The following is a 6,920-nucleotide window of genomic DNA, read 5'->3' as shown; positions in this document are numbered from 1 at the left end:
AGTTGTGCCAGCACCATTTGTTAAAGAGACTTTCCTTGCTCCACTTCACATCTCTTGCTCCTTTATCAAAGATTAGATGATCATACATTTGAGGTTGTGTGTGGGGATATTCCACCCTGTTCCATTGGTCTGCAGCTCTGCCTTTGTTCCAATACCATGCTGTTTTAATTGTTACCGCTTTGTAGTAGAGTTTAAGGTTGGGGAGGGTGATGCCTCCCATCATCTTTTTCCCAAGAATTGTTTTAGCTATCCGTGGGCATTTATTGTTCCATATAAATTTCAGGATTGCTTGCTCCGCTTCTTTGAAGAATGCCATGGGTATCCCTATAGGGATCGCGTTAAATCTGTATAATGCTTTTGGGAGTATTGCCATTTTGACAATGTTTATTCTCCCTATCTATGAGCAGGGGATATGTTTCCATTTCCTCATGTCCTCTTTTATTTCATGGAGTAGAGTTATATAGTTTTCTTTGTAGAGGTCCTTTACTTCTTTAGTTAAGCTGATTCCAAGATATTTGATTTTCTGGGGCACAATTTTGAATGGGATTGCTTTTTTCATGTCCCTTTCCTCTGTCTCATTGTTTGCATATAGGAAGGCCATGGACTTTTGGGTATTGATTTTATAGCCTGCGACTTTACTGTACAGGTCAATTGTTTCTAAGAGTTTCTTACTAGAGCTTTTAGGTTTCTCTAGGTATAGCATCATATCATCTGCGAATAGTGAGAGCTTGATTTCTTCCTTTCCGATCTGAATCCCCTTAATATCTTTTTCCTGCCTGATGGCTATTGCTAATACTTCCAATACTATATTAAAGAGAAGTGGTGAGAGTGGGCATCCTTGTCTTGTCCCCGATCTTAGAGGAAAAGCCCTTAGTTTTTCTCCATTGATGATAATGCTTGCCCTAGGTTCGTGGTAGATGGCTTTGACTATCTTGAGAAAAGTTCCTCCAAAACCCATTTTGGTGAGAGTTTTTATCATGAATGGGTGCTGGATCTTGTCAAATGCTTTCTCTGCATCTATTGATATGATCATATGGTTTTTATCTTTACTTTTGTTGATGTGATGGATTATGTTGATTGATTTCCGAATGTTAAACCATCCTTGCATCCCCGGGATGAATCCCACTTGTTGACCTGTAAATTTTTATCGCAACAATTTTCAATGCCACCGCATGGCAGAGCCTGTCAAGCTACCCAAGGTATATTTGTTATGCCAAAAACAGTAACAAAAATGGGCCTCATTCCCCTGACACTGGAAGAACCCCCAGTACAGCATGTTGAGAAGGACAAGCAAGGAGAGGCTGATAAAATCTCAGGGCCAAATTAGGCTGCCAAAACGAAGAAGGACTAAAATGACTGTCTGCACTTTTAATGCAGGTACGCTGGCATCGGAAGCACCTATTGAGGACCTGATTGTGCAAGCACAGAAGATCAAGTATGACATCATTGGATTGACTGAGATGAGAAGGCATTGATCACATCATGCTCTTTTCGACAATGGAGAAGACTTGTTCCTCAGGACATGTGACAGCAGAGGCATCAGTGGTGTTGGTGTCTTCCTCAACACGAACTTGGCCATGAGCATTGATTCGTTCAAATGCCTAACAACTCAAATCAGATGATTACATTTGAATAGATGTGGCTCATTGCCAGCAGTTTCTATCTTCATCTCTACACACCAACATCCAACTATGATGAAGAAGAAATTGAAAAGTTCTACATGGAGCTGGAGAAGTTCTATAAAGAAGACCACACCTTCTACAAGATCATTCTCGATGATTTTATTAAAATCATTCCAAGATAGGACCAAGAAGATCGCCTGGAGAACTCATTGGGGCCTAGAATGGAATGAACAGGGTGAGAGACTGTCTGAGTTCATAATGTTGACTAAGACCATCCATGGTAACTCACAGTTCCAGAAAGCCAAATCTAAACGTTGGACATGGGAGTCTCTCAGTGGACAGTTCCACAACAAAATTGACCACATCTTATTCAATCAATGGTTTTGCCTCACGATGTCTCTGTTGTCCCAAAATTCCAAACGGGATCGGACCACCGTCTCCTTCGTGCGAAATTCTACTTCACAGAGCGGGGAGAAGAGTCTGCAAAATTTAAGTCTAAGAAGACAACTCCCAGAATGACCACCAACTGGGAGCTCTTCCACACTATTGCAGCAATATGGGAAGATGTCGTCATTGACAACATCGACAAGGAATACGATGGGCTGATTCAGCACCTCCATGATTGTGCAAGGGACACTGAGAGAGAAAGCCACAAAAAGGCATCTGTCTTCAGAAACTCTCAAGCTCATTTGCCAACGTAGTTTGGCGTGAGCCTCAGGCAATCACAAGCTAACATCTGAGCTCGCAAAACTATTCAGAGAAGTGATAAAGGAAGACCCTAAAGAGAGAAGAGTATCAGTGTTGGCCGATGCGGCAGAAGCTGGGAAAAGTATTTGCAATGCCCGTCTATTCTTCGCCAACTATAAGACCAAGATGACTGCCCTCTGATGTCCTGATGGATCTATCACTTCTTCCAGAAGGGCAATGGAAAAGGTTATCCATGACTTCTATTTGGATCTCTTCAATAGCACGTGCACTTGCCCACATACCAAATTCCCCAGGTTGGATATGTCATTCCCAGCGTCCTCCCTTCTGAATCCAACACTCCATTTCATCAATAAAGAAGTGTACAGCACCTCATCCAGACAAGGTCAAACCCAAACACCTGAAGACTCAGCCGCCAGTACTCATCAATACAGTGGCTCAGCTCTTCACACACTACCTGTCTGAATGCAAGGTTCCATCCCAATGGAAAACTGCCAGGACCATTCTGTTGTACAAGAAGGGAGATATCCACGACATCGTCAACTATCTTCTGATCTGCCTCTTGTCCGTCGTCTACAAGTTATTCACTTAAGTCATCCTGAATAGGATTGGCAGAACACTAGACTAAGGACAACCATGCAAGCAAGCTGGGTTCCAAAAAGGATTAAGCACGATCAACCATACCCACATGGTGACCAAGCTCACTGAGGTTTCACGAGAGTTCAAGATGCCACTCTGTCTAACGTTCATTGATTTAAAGAAGGCCTTTGATTCTGTTGAGACTGAAGCAGTCATCAAAGCCCTAGCCAAACAGGGAGTTCAAACTCAGTACATCATGATCCTCCATGAGCTGTATTATGGATTCACCACCAGGGTCTCACCATTCTACAAGGAAGTGATCATTGATGTAAAGAGAGGGGTTCGGCAGGGTGATACCATTTCACCGAAACTCTTCAGTGCCACCCTTGAGAATGTCATGCAATGACTGGAATGGGAAGGAATGGGAGTAAAAATAGATGGTTGGCAACTACATCACGTCCGCTTTGCTGATGACATCACTCTAATAACACCAAATATTAGCCAAACGGCATGAATCTTGGCTGATTTCAACCGAGAGTGTGGAAAGGTTGGATTGCAGCTGAATCTCACGAAGACAATGTTCATGAAAAATGGACTAGTTCCTGATATTCCATTTGCTCTCAGCATAGCAAACATCTCTGAATGCAGCAGTTATGTGTACCTGGGTCGAGAACTCAATATGATGAACGACTTGTCACCTGAGCTGCCCAGGAGGAAGAGAGCAGTGTGGAATGCCTTCAAGAGTGTTGAAGAAGTTGTTAAGACGATGGAGAAACTCCAGCTCCAGGCACATCTTTTTGACTCCACCGTTCTTCTTTCACCAATTTACGCCTCAGAGACCTGGGCCCTACAAAAACAGGATAAGAATGCTATTTGGATCTCCCAAAGAGGAATCGAAAGAGCTATGCTTGGAATACCACATTTCACTCAAGTGAGAGAAGGAATCTGAAGTTCTGACCTCCAACCTCCGTCAACGATTGAGAATCAGGGATGCTGTGTCATTTGCCAAGACGTGGAAAATCAGATGTGCTGGACACGTAATGAGATTTAGAGACAACCGCTGGACTAGAGCTGTTACCGACGGGATTTCACAGGATGTCAAAAGAACGTCTGGCCACCCACCTATGAGATGGTCAGACTTCTTTGTCAATACCCTGAACAAACGGTTTGAGGCTTTTTGTGTTCCTGAAGTGAGCAGATGCCATTGGGCTACAGTAGAACACTACAGGGATGGATGAAGACGTTACTGGCACCCACTCGAGCAAATCGATGAGCAATGGGATGACAAGTGTTACAAGTGATATGATTTTTAATGCATTTAAAATAAAGCCAAAATCCCTCATGAGTTAATCCTGTTATGATCTCAAGCTTTGTCAAATAGTTATAGATACATTGCGAAATATATCAATGCATGTGAACTCGAAATTAGTTTACTATCTGTATGATTGTTTGTTCTCCACAGATACATTGATTCCTTAACTTCATTTCCATCACTTTCTACTTTCTCACCACCTTCCATCTACCCTTGTCTTCTCATACCACTTATACCAAACTCAATTCGGTTTCATACACTTTTGCTTTTTGTGATTCCTTTATGGGGAATTTTCTTCTCCAATTCTTGGCTGAGAGACTCTGATAAATCAGGACTTTGCACAGATGTCACTCTGCAAAGAAGACTTTCCTGAATGAGTGATCCTGGCTTGAATCATACTGCATTGTTCTATTTTCGATACCACATATCAGCATAACAGCCATCTTGTTTATTGATTTATTCTCTTGAATGTTGTCTTGTTTATCTGCACAGGGATGTAATAATGATAGCTAAAGATATTTCCTATTACAATATGCCTCTATATTTCCTATTACAAGCGTGCACAGTGCTAAGATGCTTTCATGGATATCAATCACATAATTTTTACAGGAGCTGCAGAAGGAAGAATGACTTAAATTATTTTATTAAAGGTGTGGCTAAGAATTTGGGGGCATATCATTAAACACATTCAGCTTTAACAAGATCCCCCAAATTTCACAACTAGAATTTGAACCTAGGAGTCCCCTCTGAAGTCTGTTTCTAATAACTGTGCAATGCTGCTCTATGTGTTGTGGCAGATCTTAGAGAGTTTTTATTGCTATCCTCTTCATTCTAAAAATACTCTTTATATATCTGTGACCTACAAATGAATGAATGAATATAGAATGCAATGTGTTGTCTATCTTCGTTTTAGTAGAGACTGGTATATATGAAATATAAATGATTGGAATGAAGAGGCAAAGTAAAATGTTTGGGAGTTTAATTAAATTATCTCTATTTTAAATCTTTTGGCTGCAGTTTTCTAGACATAACCTAAGAACCCTTCCACTTCCAAACAATAGCAACAGCAACAATAACAATCTTTGTTTAAACTGGAGTAAATGTGGAAAAGCTTACTGTATCTTAGGAAGGCATAAAACTTCCCTTGCTATGGTCCATAAAGTATCCAGAATAATTCTATGCATAGTCATTAAAGAACTCTATAAAAGGCACTGAATATTGAGACTACTCAAGCAATCTGATTGCTTAATTAAATCTCTAGAAATGCTCAATATGTGCCAATTGAAACTGTATCACCCATAAAAAAGAATTACGTGCCTTCTTTTTTTTCCTCTTCATTTTTAGTTTATAATAGCAATAACGACCTTGGCTCTGAGCTTTTCCTGGAGATTAATGACTGGCTAGGCTTAATGATCCCCGACTGCCCCTCGAGTGGACTATCAACTCCTCCCAACTTGTCATTCATTCCCTGAAAAGTAACCCACATCCCACTCAGGTTTGCTAAGGAATGTTAAACTACTCGGGATCATTTGTGAAAGGTGATTTGTGAATTTGGGTGAGGGGTTGTGTATAATTGTGGTCGGTGATTTTCTCTTTTATTTCTTCCTTTATAAATCATGAACTAACTAAACTTTCCCTAGAACATGATTCCTGTCAACAACTCTCCATTCATAAGAGGAGAATTGTTTGCCGGAAGTCATTAGTTGATATTTTGCAAAGGAATATTGCAAACACCAATTTTTGAAAATTGAGGTAATGTTGGTTTGTATGTGTGCACTCTTGCAAAATTTGTGACAATATTGACATTTCTAATGAAGCCAGGGTCCTGATTAGCCTCCAAAGTGGGCTTTTATTTTTTTTCTCATCCCACATCTCAGTGGAAGGGTTTAGAAGAGCATACACCCATGAACAATGAAGCATTTACAATAGCCAGCAATTGGAAACAACATAAGTAGGAAACAATAGGACAGATAAAGTAATTGTGGTAAATATACACAACAGTATACTGTTCAGCTAAGCCATAAGATAAAATTTTGCAGCATTCTGCAACTTGGATGGAATTGGAGGGTATCAGGCTAAGTAAAATGAGTCAGAAAATTAAAGATAAGTACAGTAATGATCTGATTGATACCCAGAGTGTAAAGAAACAATGAAAGGAATTGGACTATCTCAGTGGTAACAAACCCTAGGATGGAACAGGGAATGATCAATGGAACAGGGAACTGGGATCCCAAGGAGACTGGAGTGGGAAGAGTGTCGGGGACAATGATGAAAGGATCCTGAAACACTTCCAGGGGGATTGGTAAAATAGCACTGCCAACTGAAAATCAATGGCTTCAATCCTGCTGTAAACTCTAGCTGAGCAAAATAAACAAAAGGATTCAAGAGTGTCTCTGTTGCAAATTTTACTCTCTTTTCTTCAACTATGTGTCCTTTAATGGTGGTATGGATACAGACTGTTTCCAAATTCTAAAAAGCTGTCTTCAGTTTTGTTTAAATCAAAGATGGATACAGCTGCCTCTAAGAAATTCTGGGAAAACTGGAGACAGTGGGGGAGGGAAGGTGAACGTGGTGGTAGGATTGGTGTTGGAATATCAAATGCCTCTAACAAATCATCATGAGCAACTTTGTAAACCACAGTGTTTAAATAAAGTGTGAGGGGAGAAAAATAAACAAATTCTGATTATGACTTAGACAAGCAT

At 40.5% G+C, this 6,920-nt stretch overlaps 1 pseudogene; it reads left to right on the top strand.

The window, feature by feature from the left end:
* The first annotated feature begins 1,481 nt into the window (after positions 1 to 1,481).
* Positions 1,482 to 6,920, top strand: part of LOC129405022 (uncharacterized) — a 30,861-nt pseudogene continuing 25,422 nt past the window's right edge.

This window comes from Sorex araneus, chromosome 5 (genome assembly GCF_027595985.1).
Source record: "Sorex araneus isolate mSorAra2 chromosome 5, mSorAra2.pri, whole genome shotgun sequence".
Taxonomy (NCBI): Eukaryota; Metazoa; Chordata; class Mammalia; order Eulipotyphla; family Soricidae; genus Sorex; species Sorex araneus.
This window is presented reverse-complemented; position numbering and strand designations above follow the sequence as displayed.